Source organism: Salvelinus sp. IW2-2015, unplaced genomic scaffold (genome assembly GCF_002910315.2).
Source record: "Salvelinus sp. IW2-2015 unplaced genomic scaffold, ASM291031v2 Un_scaffold16349, whole genome shotgun sequence".
In the NCBI taxonomy this organism is placed as follows: Eukaryota; Metazoa; Chordata; class Actinopteri; order Salmoniformes; family Salmonidae; genus Salvelinus; species Salvelinus sp. IW2-2015.
In genome coordinates this window covers 17,172-41,865 of record NW_019957546.1, presented here as the reverse complement: position 1 = coordinate 41,865, position 24,694 = coordinate 17,172, and the positions used below count along the sequence as shown (strand labels likewise).

The window sequence follows — 24,694 nt, the reverse complement described above, 5'->3', positions numbered from 1 at the left end:
TCCGTCTGCACCGTTCCAACGAAGGCAGAGTCCGTCTGCACCGTTCCAACGAAGGCAGAGTCCGTCTGCACCGTTCCAACGAAGGCAGAGTCCGTCTGCACCGTTTCAGGCTGGTTTACAGTCCGGGAAAAATCCCTTTGCACAATTTCAGTCACATTAACAATTTGTGTGTGGACAGGGTCAGTCTGGACAGTTTCAGTAGGTAGTGTGTCAGGCATAATCACTCTGATGGGTTCCATTAGCCCTGTAACTGATAAGCTGTCTGTGGCTGGCGGTTCTTCCTTGATCGTGATCCCAGATACTTGTGTGCTTACGTTGACAAAGTAGGTCTGGTCAGTTTCAGTATGCACAATGTCGCTTTGGACAGTGTTAGAATGCACAAGGTTAATCTGGACAGGCACAGCTTGGGCAGGGTTAGAATGCACAAGGTTAATCTGGACAGGCACAGTTTGGGCAGGGTTAAGCATATCTGTCGTCACAGACTCCATTGGGCCTGTAACTGGCCGTAATGTTTGTTCCTCCTTGATTCCAACTACTTGAGCAGGAACAACTTCCATCTGGGCTGTTTTATTCTGGAAAAGTACTGTCTGGTCAGATGCAGTCTGGACAAGTTCGGCCTGGCTGGTCTCATTCTGGACAAAGTCTGGCTGGGCAGTTTTATTATGGACAATGTCTGTCTTCGTGGATTCTTCCATGACAAAGACTGTCGGATTTGGGTCTGCCTGGATGAGGTCAACGTCTGTCTCGGCAATTTCCATTTGTACAGAGCTGACAATTTCCTTTCTGCACAATCCTGACTGAGCAGTGCCATTCTGGGCAGGCTGCTTGGTGTCCTGGACTGTTGAAATATTATTCTTTACCCGTTGTAAAATTCTGATTGGATATTTTGGACCAGTGGACTGGGACTGAGGAGCTTCCTGTTGAGAGGGTGTGATAGTGTCTTATTAATGAGATTAAGACTATCAAAGGCCAGAGGTGTGATCTTAATTAAATCAATAAATACATGCTTTCAAAAACGTTCCAATTACATTACAAAATGCAGATTTGATAATGAATTATTCACAGCTGATCTACAATTTTTATACTTCAGATAACGCAGCACTACAGTAGTCATTCCAAAGTTTCCCAAATTGTGATTTAGCAAAACGTTTAAACTTTCCATTATTTACTCAACTACACAAGACCTAACTGAGGATACAAAACAGGACAATCGACAAACTAGCATATAATGAGATTTGGGAGACCAACAGACAGAAGATGGATTTGAGAGGAAGTAAATAGATGGGAGGCAAAAGAACACACAAACTACTATGGGATATGAACTACTAGGAGATACTATAGATAAGAGAGAAATTAACAGTAAAGACCTTTCTTCACAACTAACCATAGGGCTCTTTGGAGAGGTGGGGTCTGGCAGACATGGTGGGCGCAGTCCTCCTGGGACAGAACCAGCTAGCACTTGGTTTTGACTCAAGATGTTGAAAAACGGCACGTCATTACGAATGAAGACCAGGCTTCCATTGTCAAGCCTGCCCACAGCGCCAGTGGGACCAGAAACTGGAGCGCTGTTGGACAAAACCAAGTATGGGGGGACAGCCCTTACACATCCAAAGCTGGGGGGAGTGTTCACAGTACCAGGAAAAAGAGTGGCATTAGCTGGTGACATGCCCCAAGTGACAGAGTTCCCGGTGACAGGGAGTGTGAAGGGAGCTAAAACCACCTGATTGGCCGTCTTGACACTCCTGCCACCAACCAAATGTGATTGACGGCTGCCTGAAGCCTTAGTAGCTTCTTGTCTGTACACTGGAGCCGTTGCATTCTGGTCCGTAATGTTGGGTGTAGCTTCTCTTTCTATGACAACGGTAGCAGCCACGTCCCCAGCCTGCTTTTCAGCACATATAGGGGGAACCCTCTCACAGGAGGTGTCCGCTGGTACCTTCAAGGGCTGCAAACAACTTCGTTTAATTTGAGGACCCACATTTTCATCCCCTGCTTTCCTTTTGACATGAAAGGCCCGGGAAACAAGTTCCTCCATCAGGTCAGACTTTGAGGAGCCACCCTGATACCCGTGATATGGGACAGGGGTGTCCAGTGCAATCCCTGATAATGACGAGCAGTCATTGTTTTCCGTGTTTACAGCACATCGCTGGGGACCTGTTGCATTCACAGCAGACGTAGAGAACAAGGACAGAGGGCTGTCAGAGCGGGAAGAGGATAGTGCCTGTAAAGAGGGTCCGCGAGAGTCAGGGGAAAAGTGGTAAAATGACAGTCTCTCTGGTTCATGTGGATAGGGGGAGGACCGGGGGCAAGAAAGCGAGCGCATTAGTGTTGGTTGACATTGGGAGAGGGGAGCATTTCCCGCTGACATACTGGAGGTTTCCTGGGATGAAGGTGACAATGTTGAGGATGCTCTGCCGTTTCTCTGCTGTTCCAGAGAACATTTGGGAGGATTGATTTGAATGGGACAAACCAGAGTCTTTCTCAGGTTTAACCGAGCAAACGGAACCTCCTTAGTCACAATTTCCCCTGAACGAAAACAGAATGACATACACATTAATTAAGAGTGCAACTTCCACCATCTTCTACTATTTTTCTCTAAGCTGTAACAAAATCTTTCTGGCAGCATGAAGCCAACAAAAAAGTAATATCACTGCATAGAGATGTCATTATTCATAAGTCCGACAAATCTAGACGCATCAAAAATCACATTGCTTTGATACGTACCAAAACATCCAAGGGTTTGGTGGACGTCCTGGCCACAGTGGAGCTTCAGCTCCTTCATTGTAGACACTGCGCTGGGTTTTTTGCCTAGAACGCCTTGCAGCTCAGAGTGGATCTAAAAGGGGAAAGAAGAGGATGGTAGGAAACAAGATGGTGAGACAACTTGAGCACTGGTGGGTCAAGAAAGGCAAGATTCATTTTTATGTACCGTAAAAACTTCAACTAAACGCAGTCTCCCTTTTAATAGCCGGGCTTCGGCACACATTTCGGCCAATAAACACCCGTTTCAAAAAAAAATAAAAAAAATAATACTGTTTAACAAGGTTGCCACGGACACAGCTGATATTCCCAGTCATGTGCATTAAAACTTGTTTTTTTTAAATTTTTATTTCTGTCATCGTTGCTAGCCATGGCGCCATGAAGCCCAAAACTGAGGGTGTATGATAGGCATCCTAGTCTTTGCAAGTCTGATTCGCGATGGATTTGTAATTAGAATGTTTATACTGGTCACAATAGACAGCATGGTTGTCTTTTCCATATTTTATTGAGCAAAAGCTGTGTGCATTAAGGAAATAGATAATAATCTAATAATGTTCAGTGAAGCAAATAAATGCTGGGCTATTAATTGAAGTTTTACGGTAACAGATCAGGGCAGTAGCATGTATTCGCTCTAATGTTACCTATATATTTACCAGAGTGTTTCTTCAGTGTAATTCTAAGTTACCTTTGATCTTAGATTGGACTTTTTATCTACCCATCTTTTGCAGGATAGCAGGGAGGTGCGATCCTCACTCTTCAGGGCTTTCTCCGTGAAGGCCAGCACATATGTCTGCCTCTCTCCCAGCTTCCTAAGATGGGCCTGTCTCTCTGTGACACACTCACTCTCCTTCCAACAGTGATCCTAGGCAACAAACAATGAGACAATTACCAATCATTCAAATATAGAGTGCAGCATCAAGTTATCTACACAGCTGGCTGGACTCTGTGGACAAAACAGTGATTTTTCATTGGCAGGACTGGGTTGACTCAGGGAATTAAGTTGACTTGCAAGTTGCATGAGCAGTAACCTCATCTGAGACCTGAAGATACCTGGGCTTTAGCTCAGCAGTCTAAACATCATCTTCAGTCCCTCAGACTAATTTGGTCTACAACTTGGTTGGTTCAGCAGTGAGAAAGTATGAACAAAATACAAACTGGTAAAAAAAAAGTGCTTTACTGGTAGAGCATGTGGGTAGGGTTGCTATCTCCATACTAAAGCTAATTCGGCTTTGAGGTTTATAATTAACACCTAATTCTGAATTGTTGTCGAATGGACAAAAATGTTTAGAATATTTCTCCTATAGCTGCCGTTTCCATTACACGTCTGTTTTTTTGGGGGCGACGTTGCTTTTGTCGAATTAACCTGCATCAATGGAAACATGCCTACTGACAAGAGAAATTATGTCCAATGCACAGCCTAACATGGTGAGGCCCCGCAAGAGCAATTAGCAAAGCAAATGGTCCATCACAACGCATTGCATTATTGACATCTGTGATTTACATAACATTTACATTTTAGTCACGCTGGGAGGTGCTGTGGGATTATTTAAGATACTCTTTGAAGATGTAGGGTTTCAGATGTTTTCGGAAGATGGGCAGGGAATCTGCTGTCCTAGCTTCAGGGAGAAGCTGGTTCCACTATTGGAGTATGAGGACAGAAGAGCTTTGACTGGGCTGAGCGTGAACCACCCTTCCGTATGGGTGGAAGGGCCAAGAGACCAGATTCCGCCAATCTGATGTGTGTGAAATGTTACCTGCATTTCCCTGGAAAGCTGCATGGCCCTCTTCACTAGGACACTCCAGATGCCCTTGAGGATATCCTTGACCTCTGTCCTCACACTCTCCTGCAGATCCTCCAAGTCAGACAGCCTGGGGGAAAAGTTGACACAGCTAGCTATGACATTTATTCATTCTATCATGGGACTAAATGACCACAAATGAACCGATCAACAATGACAGACCCAGTGAGACTTGGATACTGTCTTTGATACAGCAGACTCCTGAACAATTGGTGTGCCGCCATCATCATTTTCATTCACGCACACCCAGACACAAACGCGTTAACTGACCGTCCATCCAGGTCCTGTAGGTTCTGTTGCACAGTCCCTCTCTGCATCCTCACAGTCTCGATTAGATACTGTAAGCATTTCCTCTGCTCTTGTAAAGCGTCCTGGGCAAACTGGTACCTAGAGGAAATAAACAGAAATGACAGAAAGAGAGAACATCAAGTAGTAAGTAGTAAGGTAAGGCATGAGGGAACTGATGACATCTATGGTCTCCATATGCATATTTAGAATGCCGCAGGAAGAGATGGCTGACGTTTTACGGGCTCCTAACCAATTGTGCTATTGTGCATTATTTGTGACTTGTTTTGTACATAATGTTTTTGCCACCGTCTCTTATGACCGAAAAGAGCTTCTGGATAGAAGGACAGCGATTACTCACCTCGCACTGGAATATTTTTTCTTTAATGAGTCAGACGCAAATAACTTAATTCTGACAAGGCCCAAATCCCCATCAATCGCATGAAGAAGAGACAGAGATAACGGGGACGTCGGTCGGGTGCCTTGTAAGGATCCGACGGTGAGTGGGTAATCCGCCTCTATCATCAGTCCTATTAGGCAACGTGAAATCATTGGATAATAAACTGGATGAGCTCCGATCAAGACTATCCTACCAAACGGTCATTCAAAACTGTAATATCTTATGTTTCACCGAGTCGTGGCTGAACGACGACATGGATAACATACAGCTGGCAGGGTTTTCTGTGCATCGGCAAGATAGAACAGCTGCCTCCGGTAAGACAAGGGGTGGCGGTCTGTGTCTATTTGTAAACAGCAGCCGTTGCACGACATCTAATATTAAGGAAGTTTCAAGGTTTTGTCCGCCTGAGGTAGAGTACCTTATGATAAGCTGTAGACCACACTATCTACCAAGAGAGTTTATCTATATTTTTCGTAGCCCTCTATTTACCACCACAAACCGATGCTAGCACTAAGACCGCACTCAACCAACCTTAAGGCCATAAGCAAACAAGAAAATGCTCATCTAGAGGCGGCGCTCCTAGTGGCCGGGGACTTTAATACAGGGAAACTTAAATCCATTTCTACCAGCATGTGCAACCAGAGGGGGGGATAAAAAAAAGCTCTCCCTCACTCCCAATTTGGAAAATTAATTCATAATTCTATCCTCCTGATTCCTGCTTACAAGTAAAAACTAAAGCAGGAAGTACCAGTGACTCAATCAATACTGAACTGATTAGATAACGCAGATGCTAAGCTACAGGACTGTTTCGCTAGCAGACTGGAATATGTTCCGCGATTCTTCCGATGGCATTGAGGAGTACACCACATCAGTCACTGGCTTCAACAATAAGTGCATCGATGACGTCGTCCTCACAGTGACCGTACGTACATACCCCAACCAGAAGCCATGGATTACAGGTAACATCCGCACTGAGCTAAAGGCTAGAGCTTCCTGCTATGCCCTCCGATGAACCATCAAACAGGCAAAGTGTCAATACAGGACTTACATTGAATCGTACCACACAGGCTCCGATGATCATGTGGCTTGGCTTCCAAACTATTATGTGCTACAAAGGGAAGCACAGCTGCAAGCTGCCCAGTGACACGAGCCTACCAGATGAGCTAAATGACTTCTATGCTCGCTTCGAGGCAAGCAACATTGAAGCATGGATGAGAGCACCAGCTGTTCCGGACAAATGTGTGATCACGCTCTCCGTAGCTGATGTGAGTAAGACCTTTAAACAGGTCAACATTCACAAGGCCGCAGGGACAGACGGATTACCAGGACGTGTACTCCGAGCATGCGCTAACCACCTGGCAAGTGTCTTCAGACATTTTCAACCTGTCCCTGACGAAGTCTGTAATACCAACATGTTTCAAGCAGACCACCATAGTGCCTGTGCCCAAGAACACTAAGGTAACCTGTCTAAATTACTTCCGACCCGTAGCACTCACGTCTGTAGCCATGAAGTGCTTTGAAAGGCTGGTCATGGCTCACAACACCATTATCCCAAAAACCCTAGACGCACTCCAATTTGCATACCACCCCAACAGATCCACACATGACACAATCTCTATTGCATTCCACACTGCCCTTTCTCACCTGGACAAAAGGAACACCTACGTGAGTATGCTATTCATTGACTACAGCTCAGCGTTCAACACTATAGTGCCTTCAAAGCTAAACACTACGCTAAGGACCCTGGGACTAAACACCTCCCTCTGCAACTGGATCCTGGACTTTGACGGGCCGCCTCCAGGTGGTAAGAGTAGGTAACAACAAATCTGCCACGCTGATCCTCAACACAGGGGCCACTCAGGGGTGCGTGCTCAGTCCCCTCCTGTACTCCCTGTTCACATATGACTGCATGGCAAAGCACGACTCCAACACCATCATACAACAGTGTTAGGCCTGATCACCGACACTGATGAGACAGCCTATAGGGAGGAGGTCAGAGACCTGGCAGTGTGGTTCCAGGATAATAACCTCTCCTGTTATCAAGACAAAGGAGATGATCATGGACTACAGGAAAAGGAGGGCCGAGTACGACGGGGCTGTAGTGGAGCAGGTTGAGAGCTTCAAGTTCCTTGGAGTCCACATCACCAACGAACTATCATGGTCCAAACACACCAAGACATTCGTGAAGAGGGCACGACAACACCTATTCCCCCTCAGGAGACTGAAAAGATTTGGCATGGTTCTTCAGATCCTCGAAAAGTTCTATAGCTGCATGGCAGCTGCATGGCAACTGCTCGGCAACTGCTCGCACTCCGACCGCAAGGCACTAGAGAGTAGTGCGTACAGCCCAGTACATCACTGGGGCCAAGCTTCCTGGCATCCAGGACCTCTATAACAGGCGTTGTCAGCGTTGTCTGGAGGAAACCTGGCACCATCCCTTCGGTGAAGCATGGCAGTGGTAGCATCGTGCTGTGGGGATGTTTTTCAGCAGCAGGGACTGGGAAACTAGTCAGGATCGAGGGAAAGATGAACAGAGCAAAGTACAGAGAGATCCTTGATGAAAACCTGCGCCAGACCGCTCAGGACATCAGACTGGGGCAAAGGTTCACCTTCCAACAGGACAACAACCCTAAACACACAGCCAAGACAACGCAGGAGTGGCTTCAGGATAATGTCCTTGAGTGGCCTAGCCAGAGCCCGAACTTGAACCCAATCAAACATCTCTAAAGAAACCTTAAAATAGCTGTGCAGCGATGCTCCCCATTCAACCTGAAAGAGCGTGAGAGGATCTGCAGAGAAGATTGGGAGAAACTCCCCAAATACAGGTGTGCCAAGCTTGTAGTGTCATACCCAAGAAGACGAGGTTGTAATCGCTGCCAAAGGTGCTTCAACAAAGTACTGACTAAAGGGTCTGAATACTTATGTAAATGTGATTAGTTGAATTTTTATTACATTTGCAAAAATTTCTAAACCTGTTTTTGCTTTGTCATTATGGGGTATTGTGAGTAGATTGAGGGGGGGAAAAATACGTTATCCATTTTAGAATAAGGCTGTAACGTAACAAAATTAGGAAAAGGTCAAGGGGTCTGAATACATTGTGAATGCACTGTAGCTCCATTCCCTGTATATAGCTCCATTCCTGTATATTTTACTGTTGGGAAGGGCTCGTAAGCAAGCATTTCATGATAAAGTCTACACCTGTTGTATTCGGCGCATGTGACAAATACAATTTTATTTGGAGGTGCTTGAAGGAAATCTTACTTGTGCTCCTTGTGGAAGGTTAGCTGACAATCACGGCAAGTCAGCTGATCACAAGTCACACAGAAAAGCTTCATCTGCTCTCTCTTATGGATGGGACACAACGCCGTCCTGCTGAAACCTGGAGATCGAACATTTCACGCCATCACTGACAGCTAATAAATATCCAACTGCGGGCGTTAACACTGCTTTGAATAAGGTGTTCCATTGGATTAAAAAGTTTAATTGGCCAGTGCTAAATGTTTGTGGTCATCGCCTGGTCTGACATAATGGCAGAAGGTTGTACCTGGAGGTAATTGGGGTAGGACATTATGGTTGCGTGTTAACTTCACCCTCTTGTGGGCTGCCACACAGTCAGAGCAGAGCGGTTCGCCACATTCTACACACCAGCCACAGACCACAGGCTCATCACAACCCCCACACTGAAAGAGAGGGGTATCATATCAGCTTTCATTCCATTCATAGCCAACAATACATTGAGTGATACATATTATTTTGTTCACTGTCATTCACAGCAGCACCCATCCATTACCTACCCAGGGTTTTGAATCAGTGGTGAAGCTAGGGAGGAAAGGATTGTCAATGATTTCGGAAGAAGTGTATTGCCTTCCACAGACCGGACATTCTAGGAGAAAATGGAAGTGATATTCAATTCACAGGATGGACAGGAATGCTTGTCTGCAATCACTTTTTCATGTCTTGAACAGACTTACACGTTTACCACAGAAATGGTTTGATTAGTCCATGTGTGGCATCTTTTAATTATTGGACCAACTGTGAATCAGACTGGTCAGAGACTGAATCTGATCCGTGGTCAAGTCTCTTCAGCCTAGTTATACTAAATGCAACCTAATCACTAAAATTCTTAATAGTTTCTAAATAGTGTGACATCTTTCAACATGGCTCACCTGTCTTGAAATCACTTAGGGGAACACACTCCCGACACACAGAATGTAGGCATGGTAGGAGTTGAGGATTTCTGTCAGGCTTCAATTCCATACAACACAAACCACAAACATCGAGGGGCCACAGTGGTCGCACGGTTACAGGCGCGGTTGTCCCCCTGTCAGCTCTCGGAGATACCATTTCACCAAACGATTATAAACCGTCTACCCGGGTAATCACCATGAAACAAAAAGGTGGGTTATTAAAAGTGAAATGCGTACAATGACACTAAGCATTCACCTGGGGTCACACTGGCACAGTTCGTTTACTTTTAGCATATTGAGGTAACGTTAAATGGTTTATGGCCACGTCTTATGACTTGAGATAGTGAGACTAGCTAGTAACGTTTGTAGCAAGGACGTCAAATCAATTTCCACGCGACACTTGGCTAGTTAATGACGAGCAACTTAAAGTCTAGTCATTCGGCTTTAACTTACATTAAAACGATTGTATTAAAATTAGCCAGCGGTAACCAGCTTGCCTCAGACTCCAACAAACATGTTATGTGGCGCAAAGGCAGAAAAATAAAAACGTGTGTTCTTTCTGTGGCGTTATTGCGACTCTCAATTACCGAATCCTAAATCGAAGGGGCAATCTGCAGTTCAAACAATAACGAAACAACCCCGCCACTATTTCGGTAAACAAATGCGGGATGGGGCTGAACAAAATTTATAGACAGAACTGTGTATGCAAGGCCTGACCATCTATTATATACAATTTTATTTTAAACCATGTTTTGAGTCTATACAGTGTTAGTTTACAATTACAAAGGAGTACAACAAGTGTATACTTTGGGTTCTGATGGGGTTGGACAGTTGAACTAAGATCATGAGGAACAATGGCTATATATCATGAAATTAAAAGTCCATAAATATACATAGCAATCACAAATTTCCCCTTTAAAGACAGAGCAACAACATGAGAGGGTTGTGTGGAAAGGCACCAGGCAGGCTACATCTAGGGACTTTTTCCATCCTCTCTCCTCCATCCTCTCTCCTCCATGACCCGAAAACCGATAAAAGGTCAATGCGTTAGTAGGCAAACGGATGTGTCTATTCCTCCGATAGCCACATTTCGAGGATGAATCTGCCACAGACCCTTTGTATCAGCTTTTTTCTGTCGGAGGAGATAAGCATGCACACATTTAAAAACATTATGCAACTTATCGTTTTATCTATCATGTTTTTTCACAACAAACTTCATTTATGCATTTATTTTGGGATCCACCCATATAAATGTCATTTGCCTGATGAGGTGCGAGTGGACACGCAACCAAAATGTGTAAGCATGAACAAAGTCTTTGGCCTACGGATGGTGAAATTATTATACATTATTCGATTAATACTGTAATAATTGTAAGTACAGGCAATGAAATGTGTAATTGAGCATGATTTATTTGATTAATACTGTCATGTTTTCAATTCCACTTTGTATGCTCTACTACACAAGCCTAAGTGAAGTGAGCACATGGAATGCAAATTGTTAAACATTTTATGAAGCATTTTGTGTTACATGGTAAGAATATGACTGACTTATTTGGCCTGCTAAATGGCTCCTTTTTCATCTGATTAAGTTATAAGTTAGCATACCATCATCTTAGTACATAAAACACAACAGTATGCTGACACCTTTGCACTCTCTACATAAAGGCTTCCGCCCTTTGGCCCGTTAATGTAATACAGCCTTCAGTCAACAAACTCACTGCTAAGCTGGAGCTGAAACCCTTCAAAGTGTTCTTTTCAGCTCTCCCTCACATCACTGGTCACCACAGTAGTCCTGATGTCTGAGCGATGGCCTCGCTGTCCATCAGTGGGTAATATAAGCCTCAGTCCTCTACCCTTACCCTCTAAGCACAGACCCTTGTCCTCCAACAAGTCTCTGGGAAATCACACCTCTGACACTAATATGGTTTGTGCTCCCACCTCTTCTGCCACTCCCTCCATCCCAACTGTGCTCTTTAGCCAGTCTTCGGAGGGTACAGGCACTAAGAGCAGTTGCTCCTCCTGCTGCTGGCTGTCCGCTGGCTCTGCTTCTATGCAGTTCAGGTCTGTGAGGAGTAGCCCCTGCTGGGAGGCTGGGCCAGGCTGCAGAAACTGAACCCGGCTGTGGGTATCCTGCGGTGCTGTTCTGCCCGAGGGCTGTGCCTGTATCTGCTGCAGGCCCACCTGTGATTGTGTTTGCAACAGGGGGATGGACAGCTGAGGGTTGCAGTGAAGTTCCATGCCAGCTTTCACCCCTTTCTCAGGTGGCAGCGCTACCTTGACTACCAGCACACCTCCACCACTCTCAGATGCGCCACAGTGACAGTTGTAGCTTTCATAGATTTGCTGTGGCGCTCCTCCACATGTTGTGGCCTCTCCAATCTTTCGACCTCGAGCCTTCTTTGGAATTCGTCTTCCTCTTCGACCCTCTTTCTCCCTCTCATCAACGCAAGAGCTCCAAGAGCCATCATCCACAGTTCCCTGTCCACCTTTTCTTATCCGAGAGCTTCCCCCGGACACTTTAACCCCATTGTCCTCTCGCCCTCTTCCACAGTAGAAGTAGTAACCCCCCTCCTCTTAAACCCCAAGTCCTCTGGCACTTCATCCATCTCAGTCTCCTCTGGCTCAGCCAGGTTGGCACCTCCTCCTGCCCTATCTCCATCTCCTCTCCAACCCCTGAATTCGACCTCCCCTGCCCTTAGCTCTGTCCCGTGAGCGAAGCAGGGTGTGTTTCAGAAGATTTTCTCTAAGGCGCAGGAGCGCATGCCGCAGCCGGTTCTCCCTCCGCCTGGCCGCACTGAGCAGCCGCAGGGACTTTTCCAGGCTGTCGGTGGCTCTCTCATAACACTTCCACCACACCAGGGGACAGTGCTGAGCATAGTTGTGTTCCTTGTGCAGGTAGAAGCCGGGAGGTGGAGGGAGGCGCAGCATGTGTTGCGATGGGGAATGAGGACAGGGAGAGGATGGAGAGCCAGGAGGGTCTCCAGGTGAAGTGCCTGATGGGTGTTGAGGGGGACTCTGTGGTGTTTTGACAGTTGGTGCAGATATTCCCTGTGGGGAGGGAGGGACTGTGCCCTGTTCCATCTGACTATTCGGTTCCCAATTGGGTGTCTCAGAGCAATGAACTTGTTCTCCACTACCTATATTTTTGTCTTCAGTTTCTTGTTGTGCGCCATTCTGGCTGTCTTGTTCCACTTTCAGATAGCGGGACCTCAGAAAAAAGGGAAGATGACTATTATCACGGATCACAGCTCTGCGCTACATGTACAATAGCGACTCATAGTTTATAATCATAAAGTGTACGACTACAATCACACCGGACACCGTACTTCCATATCCACACGCGATTAACACATTTTTGATTGTTAAGTTTTCTTACCTAGTCTGTAGGCTTATGACAGTCTGTTTGCCCTTTCCTCTAGGAATTTCCCACCTTCTTCTTCCTCCTGGCTGCGGGACCATTTTGAAGACTGTGGGCGATGCATCAGCCTTCAGTACCCACTGTGTAAAGTTACCAGAAGGTAAGATTAGGAACATTTAAAATGCTGGCAGTTACATTTTACATTTACATTTTAGTCATTTAGCAGACGCTCTTATCCAGAGTTATCCTTGATAAACTGTTACAGTGCATTCACAAAGTATTCAAACCCCTTGACTTTTTCCACATTTTGTTAGGTTACAGCATTATTCTAAAATGTATTAAATCGTTTTTTCCCCTCATCAATCTATACACAATACACCATAATGACAAAGCAAAAACAGCTTTTTCAAAATTTTAGCAAATGTATTAAAAATTAAAAACTGAAATTTCACATTTACATAACTATTCAGACCCTTTACTCAGTACTTTGTTGAAGGACCTATGTTTATTTTTGTATTTATTTATTTAACCTTTATCTTATTTACAATGACGGCCTATACTGGCCAAACCCGGACGACGCTGGGCCACTCAAGGACATTCAGAGACTTCTCGAAACCATCCCTGCGTTGTCTTTGCTGTATGCTTAGGGTCGTTGTCCTGTTGGAAGGTGAACCTTCGCCCCAGTCTGAGGCTCTGGAGCAGGTTTTCATCAAGGATCTCTCTGTACTTTGCTCTGTTAATTTTTCCCTCGATCCTGACTAGTCTACCAGTCCCTGCCGCTAAAAAACATCTCCACAGCATGATGCTGCCACCACCATGTTTCACCGTAGGGATGGTGCCAGGTTTCCTCCAGACATGATGCTTGGCATTCATGCCAAAGAGTTCAATCTTCGTTTCAACAGAGAATTTTGTTTCTCATTGTCTGAGAGTCCTTTAGGTGCCTTTTGGCAAACTCAAAGCGGGTTGTCATGTGCCTTTTACTGAGGAGTGGCTTCTGTCTGGCCACTCTACCATAAAGGCCTGATTGGTGGAGTGCTGCAGAGGTGGTTGTCCTTTTGGAAGGTTCTCCCATCTCCACAGAGGAACAGTTATATTTTCTTTAATTTCAGTCCTTATACAGACATCCCCCAAAAATTAGGATTAAGGGGTCAGACTGCAACTCTAACCATCAATACATAAATAGCTCAAAAGGTGAACTAGTGGCTAGTCCTAACCACCCCGCTACTAAGGCTGACATTTTTCCAGTGGCAACTAGGCACTAGAGATACTTTTGACCATGTAGTGTATGTGGACACCTGGTCGTTGAAAATCTCATCCCAAAATCATGGGCATTAATATGGAGTTGTTTCCACCTTAGCTGCTATAACAGCCTCCACTCCTCTGGGAAGGCTTTCCACTAGATGTTGGAACATTGCTGTGGGGATTGCTTCCGTTCAGCCACAAGAGCATTAGTGAGGTCAGGCACTGATGTTGGGCGATTTGGCCTTGCTCACAGTCGGTGTTACAATTCATCCCAAAGGTATTCAATTGGGTTGAGGTCAGGGCTCTGTGCAGGCCAGTCAAGTTCTTCCACACCGATCTCGACAAACCATTTCTGTATGGACCTTGCTTTGTTCACCTGGGCATTGTCATGCTGAAACAGAAAAGGCCTTCCACAAAGTTGGAAGCACAGAATCATCTAGAATGTCATTGTTTGCTGTAGAGTTAAGATTTACTTTCACTGGAACTAAGGGGCCCGAACCATGAAAAACAGCCCCAGACAATTATTCCTCCTCCACCAAATTTTACAGTTGGCACTATGCATTGGGGCAGGTAGCGTTCTCCTGGCATATGCCAAACCCAGATCCGTCCGTCGGACTGCCAGAGGGTGAAGCATGATCCAGAGTCCAATTGCGGTGAGCTAACCACCACTCCAGCCGACGCTTGGCATTGCACATGGTGATCTAAAACTTATGTGCGGCTGCTCGGCCATGGAAAACCATTTCATGAAGCTCCCGACGAACAGTACTTGTGCTGACGTTGCTTCCAGAGGCAGTTTGGAACTCGGTAGGGAATGGGTTTCCATGGCCGGACAGACGATTTTTACATGCTACTCGCTTCAGCGGTCCCATTCTGTGAGCTTGTGGCTCTGCGGCTGAGCCGTTGTTGCTCCTAAACGTTTCCACTGCACAATAACAGCATTTAGAGTTGACTGGGGCAGCAATACATTTGATTAACTGATTTGTTGGAAAGGTGGAATCCTATGGTGGTGCCACGTTGAAAGTCACTGTGCTCTGCAGTACGGGCCACTCTCCTGCCAATGTTTATCTATGGAGATTGCATGTCTATGTGCTTGATTTTATACACCTATCAGCAACGGGTGTGGCTGAAACAGCCAAATCCACAAATTTGAAGGGTATGTAGTGTACATTATCACCTGACCTATGGAATTCCGAGTAAACACTGCCCTCTATCAGTTGGAAGAGACACTACATACCTGACTCCTGAGAGTTCAAAATTCTCTGGGGTGAACCAAACAAGCTTAATGAAGACTTACAATAGATTTAGAGGGGTTGGGTTAAATGCAGAAGACACATTTCAGTTAATGCATTCAGTTGTACAACACACTAGGTATCCCCCTTTCTCTTTCCTTTCCAAAGTAATACATAGCATGCACATGGTTATTAGATTAAGTAGAAGGTCAGTGTTCATTTCAAAATCTTCTAATATATATATATATATATATGTATATATAACAAACATACAAATGCTAGGTTAGGAACAACCTAAAAACCTAAAACAAAATTTAAAAAAGAGTGTGCAAAGCTGTCATCAAGGCAAAGGGTGGCTACTTTGAAGAATCTAAAAACTAAAATATATTTTTATTTGTTTCACACTTTTTTGGTTAATACATGATTCCATATGTTTATTTCATAGTTTTGATGTCTTCACTATTATTCTACAAAGTAAAAAAAATAAAAAATAAAGAAAAACCCTTGAATGAGTAGGTGTGTCTGTAACGTCCTGACCAGAGTTCTTATGTGTTTTGCTTGTTTAGTGTTGGTCAGGGCGTGAGCTGGGTGGGAATTCTATGTTGTGTGTCTAGTTCGTCTGTTTCTGTGTCCAGCCTAATATGGTTCTCAATCAGAGACAGCTGTGAATCGTTGTCCCTGATTGAGAATCATATATAGGTGGCTTGTTTTGTGTTGGGGATTGTGGGTGGTTGTTTCCTGTCTCTGTGTTTGTTCTGCACCAGATAGGACTGTCTCGGTTTTCACGGTTTGTTATTTTGTTATTTGTTAAGTGTTCATGGTTATTGTTTAATTAAACATGTTGAGCACTGGCTACGCTGCATTTTGGTCCTCTCCTTCATCCCAAGAAGAAAACCGTTAGTGTCCAAACTTTTAACTGGTACTGTACGTATTAACTTATACACATCATTGTGGACTATAGGCTACTGTGTCTTTTCTATCTTTACCTAGTGTAGCCACTTAAAGCCACTACAAGTGAACAAAAGTAAACTTTATTATCAAAGACAAAATGCTTTGTCTGACTTGTTTCCTAACCCAATAACAGCTCAGGTGTGCTGTACATTCCCAAGCTTGAAGAAAATGAACTGAGACACGGTTCCCTGGATGTGTTCATGCCAAATGAAAATGTAATTTAAAGAAATCTGTGAAATTACATATTTACTACTAGGCCCATCAGTAGCGGTATGTCAGGTAAAATCACTGGGTAAGCCAATTCCCCCCCCTTCCCCCAAAAAGCCATTGTTACTATCTTATGTGCCTGGATAATTGTGTTTGCTCTATAACCTGTTCATTCATATGCCTTGCGACCGTGATATCAAATCAAATCAAATTGTATTGGTCACATACACATTTTTAGCAGATTTTATTGGGGGTGTAGCGAAATGGTTGTTTTCTTAGCTCAAACAGTGCACTAGTATCTAACAATTCACAACAATACACACATATCTAAACGTAAAAGAATGGAATTAAGAAATATATCAATGTTAGGATGTCGGAGTGGCATTGACTAAAATACAGTGGAATATAGTATATACATATGAGATGAGTAAAATTAGCACATGTTTTATACTTTTTTTTGTCAAGTGTGGTCAGATGCTCGCTGGCTTCCCTTGCCTTCAACGCTACAGGCGGCAAACATGGTCATACCTTTTTGGACCAGACAGCATCAGATAGATGGCCTACACATAGAGAGACAGAGGGGCGCTATTTCACTCGCTCAGATGCTTTCTCCTGTTCGATACATTCAGCCTCTTGTAAATTGAAGGACAATTATGAAACACAGAGAGACGAAAGAAACTAAAACATATTTTGTCTTTCTCAATGCTTTAATGCAAAAAAAGAAACCAGTGCAAAGCAATTCCTCATACTATCAATGTTACAGATCGAGCAGAAACACATGACACATTTCACTCTAGTTTAATTTCACATTAATCATCTAACCATGATCCTGCCTGTGGCCAAAGGGACCATCTGAAATGCTGAACTATGCTATGCGAAGCAGTCACCAACTCGTCGCTCACCTCATACCTTATTCACCATGACATCTCTTTAAGCCAAACTTGTCAACCGCATCATTGGTGGTATTCCTGCCCAACTCAAGTCGCCACTTCTCCCCAGCCAGCATGCCATTTCTGGAGTGGAAGACTTTTGCCAGGGAGGCGCTCATAGGAGAGGGGATGTACTCTTCACAGCGTGAGCCTCCAAGGCTGGGAGCACATTGCACCGTGTAGGAGAAGTAGAATGTGCCATATTTGAACACACAGACGTCATTCACCTTTCCTCTACGCAGATCAAAGGAACATTCACCCAGGACATTTTTGTTCCAAACAGCCCCGTCTGTGTCATACACCTTGAAAGTGAGTTTGGTGGCAAAGTTGATATGGATGGGTCCGAATTCAAAGCTCTCTGGCCAAACGGGATTGTCGTCATCTCAAATCAAATCAAATCAAATCAAATTTTATTAGTCACATACACATGGTTAGCAGATGTTAATGCGAGTGTAGCGAAATGCTTGTGCTTCTAGTTCCGACAATGCAGTAATAACCAACAGTAATCTAACCTAACAATTCCACGCTACTACCTTACACACACACACAAGTGTGAAGGGATAAAGAATATGTACATAAAGATATATGGATGAGTGGTGGTACAGAACGGCATGGCAGATGCAGTAGATGGTATAGAGTACGGTATATACATATGAGATGAGTACTGTAGGGTATGTAAACATAAAGTGGCATAGTTTAAAGTGGCTAGTGGTACATGTATTGCATAAAGATGGCAAGATGCAGATGATAGATGGTAGATGATATAGAGTACAGTATATACATATGAGATGGGTAATGTAGGGTATGTAAACATTGTATTAAGTGGCATTGCTTAAAGGTGGCTAGTGGGTACATTTTACATAATTTCCATCAATTCCCATTTTTAAAGTGGCTGGAGTTGAGTCAGTATGTTGGCAGCGGCCGCTAAATGTTAGTGGTGGCTGTTTAACAGTCTGATGGCCTTGAGATAGAAGCTGTTTTTCAGTCTCTCGGTCCCTGCTTTGATGCACTGTACTGACCTCGCCTTCTGGATGATAGCGGGGTGAACAGGCAGTGGCTTGGGTGGTTGTTGTCCTTGATGATCTTTATGGCCTTCCTGTGACATCGGGTGGTGTAGGTGTCCTGGAGGGCAGGTAGTTTGCCCCTGGTGATGCGTTCTGCAGACCTCACTACCCTCTGGAGAGCCTTACGGTTGTGGGCGGAGCAGTTGCGTACCAGGCGGTGATACAGCCCGACAGGATGCTCTCGATTGTGCATCTGTAGAAGTTTTGTGAGTGCTTTTGGTGACAAGCCGAATTTCTTCAGCCTCCTGAGGTTGAAGAGGCGCTGCTGCGCCTTCTTCACAACGCTGTCTGTGTGGGTGGACCAATTCAGTTTGTCCGTGATGTGTACACCGAGGAACTTAAAACTTTCCACCTTCTCCACTACTGACCCGTCGATGTGGATAGGGGGGTGCTCTCTGCTGTTTCCTGAAGTCCAAATCATCTCCTTTTGTTTTTGTTGACGTTGGAGTATGAGGTTATTTTCTGACACCACACTCCGAGGGCCCTCACCTCCTCCCTGTAGGCCGTCTCGTCGTTGTTGGTGATCAAGCCTACCCACTGTAGTGTCATCCGCAAACTTGATGATCGAGTTGGAGGCGTGCATGCCACGGCAGTCGTGGGTGAACAGGGAGTACAGGAGAGGCTCAGAACGCACCCTTGTGGGGCCCAGTGTTGAGGATCAGCGGGGTGGAGATGTTGTTACTACCCTCACCACCTGGGGCGGCCCGTCAGGAAGTCCAGGACCCAGTTGCACAGGGGGGGTCGAGACCCAGGGTCTCGAGCTTGATGACGAGTTTGGAGGGTACTATGGTGTTAAATGCTGAGCTGTAATCGATGAACAGCATTCTCACATGGGTATTCCTCTGTCCAGATGGGTTAGGGCAGTGTGCAGTGTGGTTGCGATTGCGTCGTCTGTGGACCTATTGGGTCGGTAAGCAAATTGGAGTGGGTCTAGGGTGTCCGGTAGGGTGGAGGTGATATGGTCCTTGCTAGTCTCTCAAAGCACTTCATGATGACGGAAGTGAGTGCTACGGGGCGATAGTCGTTTAGCTCAGTTACCTTAGCTTTCTTGGGAAACAGGAACAATGGTGGCCCTCTTGAAGGCTGTGGGAACAGGCAGACTGGGATAAGGATTGATTGAATATGTCCGTAAACACACCAGCCAGCTGGTCTGCGCATGCTCTGAGGACGCGGCTGGGAATGCCGTCTGGGCCTGCAGCCTTGCGAGGGTTAACACGTTTAAATGTTTTACTCACCTCGGCTGCAGTGAAGGAGAGCCGCAGTTTTGGTAGGGGGCCGTGTCAGTGGACTGTGTTGTCCTCAAAGCGGGCAAAAAAGTTGTTTAGCCTGTCTGGGAGCAAGACATCCTGGTCCTCGACGGGGCTGGTTTTCTTTTTGTAATCCGTGATTGACTGTAGACCCTGCCACATATACCTCTTGGTGTCTGAGCTGTTGAATTTCGACTCGATTTTGTCTCTGTACTGAGACTTAGCCTGTTTGATTGCCTTGCGGAGAGAATAGCTACACTGTTTGTAATTCGGTCATGCTTCCGGTCACCTTGCCCTGGTTAAAAGCAGTGGTTTCGCGCTTTCAGTTTCACGCGAATGCTGCCGTCAATCACCGGTTTCTGGTTTGGGAATGTTTTTATCGTTGCTGTGGGTACGACATCGTCAATGCACTTCCTAATGAACTCGCTCACGAATCAGCATATTCGTCAATATTGTTGTTGGACGCGATGCGGAACAATATTCCAATCCGCGTGATCGAAGCAGTCTGGAAGCGTGGATTCAGATTGGTCGGACCAGCGTTGAACAGACCTGAGCGCGGGAGCTTGTTGTTTGAGTTTCTGTTTGTAGGCAGGAAATCAACAAAATGGAGTCGTGGTCAGCTTTTTCCGAAAGGGGGCGGGGGAGGCCTTGTAAGCGTCGCGGAAATAGTGTAGCAATGGTCCAGTGTTTTTCCAGCCCTGGTAGCAAATCGATATGCTGATAGAATTTAGGGAGTTTTGTTTTTAGATTAGCCTTGTTAAATCCCCAGCTACGATGAATGCAGCCTCAGGGTGTGTGGTTTCCAGTTTACAAAGAGTCAGATAAAGTTCGTTCAGGGCCATCGATGTGTCTGCTTGGGGGGATGTATACGGCTTGTGATTATGATTGACGAGAATTCCCTTGGTAGAAATGCGGTCGCATTTGATTGTGAGGAGTTCTAGATCAGGTGAACAGAACGACTTGAGTTCTTTGTGTGTTATTATGATGGTCACACCACTTCTCGTTAATCATAAGGCATACCCCCCGCCCTCTTCTTACCGGAAAGATGTTTGTGTTTCTGTCGGCGCGATGCATGGAGAAACCAGCTGGCTGCACCCGACTCCGTTAGCGTCCCTTGAGTTAGCCATGTTTTCCGTGAAGCAGAGCACGTTGCAATCCCTGATGTCTCTCTGGAATGCTACCCGTGCTCGGATTTCAATCAACCTTATTGTCAAGAGACTGGACATTGGCGAGTAGTATGCTGGGAGTGGAGCGCGATGTGCCCTGTCTCCGAAGCCTGACCACGAGACCGCCACGTTTTCCCCTTTTTCGGCGTGCCAGGGTTCGCCGGCTGGGATCAGATCGCATTGTATTGTAATGACCTGACTAGATTATAAATGAACAATTGTCCAGACAGAGGCTTGAGTTTGCGAATTGACGGTTTATTAAACCAACTTACACAGGCCTACTGTTTTGGGCCGTAGCACACGCCAAATAGATGACAGATACCACAAGCCAATCGTGACCTTCTCTTGTGAAGCCACGCAGACGTAAGAGAGAGAGAACAAGGCTGAACCTGGTCTTAACTTCCAATGCTCCACCCCCTGCCCCAACCCCCCTCCACGCCACTCCGCCAACCACCAGGATGCCCGGCATCAGAACATTCCAGGCATTCCCGTGATTGGCAGATAGCAGGTTGATTGACAATGTCAGACCCCGCGAACACCGGGTACTGGTCAGTACAACACAACACCTCCTAGCCTAACACATAACACACACAGCTGTCTGTGGGGTCGCTTACACAGCCCCCCCACCACAAAGTCCCTCGTCCCCGAGGGAACAAACAAAGTCTCTGAAGCGACCCGGAGTCTCCTTTGCCTGCGTGCCTGATGGTCGCAGAGTGCCCTCTGGGAACCAGGGGATGAAGGCAGGGATATGGGGGACAAGAAGCGGGAACGGGGTAATACAGTCCGTGGCTCTGGGGAACCCACGCGGTGACACAGGGGGGAGACAGGGGGAGTGGGCTGTCTGGAGCCTTGTCTGCGGCAACCTGAGGGTGGCGTGCCTGGAGAATGCTCACTTGCCAGAGAGGGAGAATTGTGGGGGTTTCCTGGGGTTTGGGGAGAAGAGGCGCCCTCTGTATGGGGCTAACCATGTCCGGTGCAGTGCACCTTTCTCCCCCTGGGAGGAAGTGCACCCGGTACACAACCTCCCTACCCTCTCCAGGACACTGAGGTCCACCAGTCGACTTGTCCAACTTGGCATTTCCAAGCTTTTCTACTTCCTTAGTGGATTGCTTGTAGATATGTCAGTCTCCGGCTTTACAATGTAGTTCCAGGGGGAATTACTTGCTCTGAATACGTTCGTCTAATTTGCTGCCTACAGCCTGCTGTCACATTTGTATTTCTGGGTTACTGGCGAAGGTGATGGGCTGTCACCAGGGCGAGTCCTGGAGTCTCGGGCATACTCCACCCCGGAGGAGAACATGGAGGGCTATCCAGGGGCCGACCAAAACGCCATCTCCGCAGGGGTGACGGATTCTCTCTCCCCACGCATGAGGAGGGTCAGGCTGTGGCAAGGAGGTGGAGTCTTGGACAGTCGAGCGGCATGCCCATGAGGACCATAGGCAGGTGCTTGGTCCCCAGTCACGGCTTGGTAGTTTGGAAGAGACGATTGGCCAGCGTGCTTGTCCATAGCGTTCTTGTTGGAAGCGCTCCACAAGGCTCAATCACTTTGAGGATGGAGAGGAGTGTGCGGGTCTTGTGCATTACCCAGCCTCTCACACATGGTGCGAACACAACGGGACCACTATATTTCTGCATTGGGTCCGCTGTGGATGGCACTCTGCAGGACTCCATAAACCTGCTGAAACATCCCCCGCTGTTACAGGGCGTCGGACAGATGGTCTCTGCTCACTGAGTCAGGCAGAGCTATGGCGCTCGGGCCCATGTTCTGTGAAATTAGTCCTTCATGGCGGCCGTGAAGCACCCAGCGGTTTCACTGTCTGTGGGTGGGGAACGGCCCAACTACATCCACTCCCCCCCTCTCCATGGAGCCCCCACTGGAAGACTGTTGGAGTCTGAGCATGTAGATCGCGGCTCCTGGGGGGCCCGTTTCTCGCTGGTGCAGTTGTCACAGCGGCGACAAAAGTCCTCCACATCCCTCTTGTGCTGCCCCCAGTAAGTAGCCCTGAGAGACGTGGCGTGCATGTGTCTTTTGATGACCCCAAAGTGTCCCAGTCCCCACCCCCGCCATGAGTTACTCTGTGGAGGCCACAGCCCTCCCGCAATGGTCTTTTGGGACCACGCACCTCCACCTCTTACCTCTCCGTACAGCTAGAACGTCCTTCCATGCCCGCTGGTAGCACGCCATCAGCCAGCCGCAGTCTCTCAAACTTCCGGACTGCACAACCACTTGGTGGTCGCGAGTGAGAGCGCTGTCACCTCTTCCCATGTCGGCCTCCAACCTGCCGCCTCTACCCACTGGTAGCAAACTGGCTGTAGGTCTGTGTCCCGTCCCTGCTTGCTGCCGCCCATTCAGCCACGTCGACAGTCCTGCCAGCTCCACACAGACAGAGGCGCCGCGTCGCCCTAGACACACTGTGGCAAGACAACCCTCACTCTGTCACCAGCTCTCTCTCCCGTCCCTCCTCTCCGTTCACAGCGGCCGGCACGCCGTCATGCTAGACCAGGGCCAGACTGGATCCCATTTTTAGCGTCGGCTTGGAAAGTGGCGGCGTCCGTGCCTCCCTCTCGACCCGCATGTGCACCACCGAATGAAGTTCCATACGGCTGACGCTCCATCCAACCAGCGTGCCACCTGCCCTTCTGGCTCTCCTGAAAAGACATTGAGCCACTGGAGAGGCAGAGTGGTCAGTCCGCTTACAGGTACAAGTGGTCAGACCACCCCAGGTAGTACTTGAAGTGTTTGACGGAAGCCAGAAAGCCAAGAGCTCCGCCGGGTGGACACAGTAGCGGCGCTCATGTTTGTCAAATGTTTTGCTGAAGTAACGGCAGCACTCCGTCCCCTCTGGCCCCACCTGGGCCAGCACCCCACCCATGGCCCACATTGGCTCTGCGTCTTGTGTCCAGGATAAAGGCAAGGTGGGTCAGGGGGGCGAGCACGGGGGCCTCGATCAGTGGCACGTTTGAGGGTGTTTGAACGCATCCTCACACTCCACTGTCCAAGTTGAAGCCTTGTCCTTTCGGCAGCAGTCGGTTCCAGTGGAGCAGCAAACTGCTTGAGAAGCGCCCGTACAAACCTCCTGTAGTACGAGCCAGGCCCAGGAAGCATCTTCAGCTGACCGCTGGTCGGTGGGGGTGGCCAGTCTCTGACAGCCCCCTCCTTGTCCTCCATGGTGTCTGAATCCCTCCTTCCCCAGCTCGGTGGCCCAAGAAGGACCTCTCTCCCTCATAAGTGGCACTTCTCGGGTGGAGCTTCAGACTGCGGGAGCCACCCCTCTCCAGCACACACGGCCGTAGCGCCCCCAGGGTGACTGGAAGGAAGCTGCCATGGGCAGGATGTCATCGAGGTATACCAAGACACTGCTGTCGGGGGATGCCATCCAAGCAACCCTGTCATCAAACGCTCAAAAAGTTAGCTGGAGCAGTTGCACAGGCCAAGCCACAAGGACCTTGAACTGCCAGTGGTCCTCTGTTAGTGGAGAACGCAGTTTTGGGCTCTGGCCTCTGGGGGAGGGGCACCTGCCAGTAGCCACTGGCGGAGGTCTAGTGAGGAGACACCAGAGGACCCCCTAACCAGGTCCAGCGGCGACTCATCGATACGTGGTATGCGGGTATGAGTCCTTCCTGGTTACCTCAATTCAGCCGCCTGTAGTCCGCACAGAACTCAGCTTGCACCCCTTCTTCGAACCATGACGACTGGCGCCGCCCAGGGGCTGTTCTGAGGGGTCAATGAAGTCCTGCCCGCCTGCATCTCCAACAACAGACCTTGTCTGCCGCCTCCTGCGTGCCAGCGGGATACGGCGGGGACGCATCTTGATGGGTCGACATCACCTGTGTCGATCTGCATGCTGCACCAGATGAGTCTGACCCACC

General features: G+C 47.3%; 1 pseudogene; it reads right to left on the bottom strand.

The window, feature by feature from the left end:
- Nucleotides 1-10,971: 10,971 nt before the first annotated feature.
- Nucleotides 10,972-23,993, bottom strand: LOC112080509 (uncharacterized; annotated as a pseudogene).
- Between the last annotated feature and the right edge of the window lie 701 nt (nucleotides 23,994-24,694).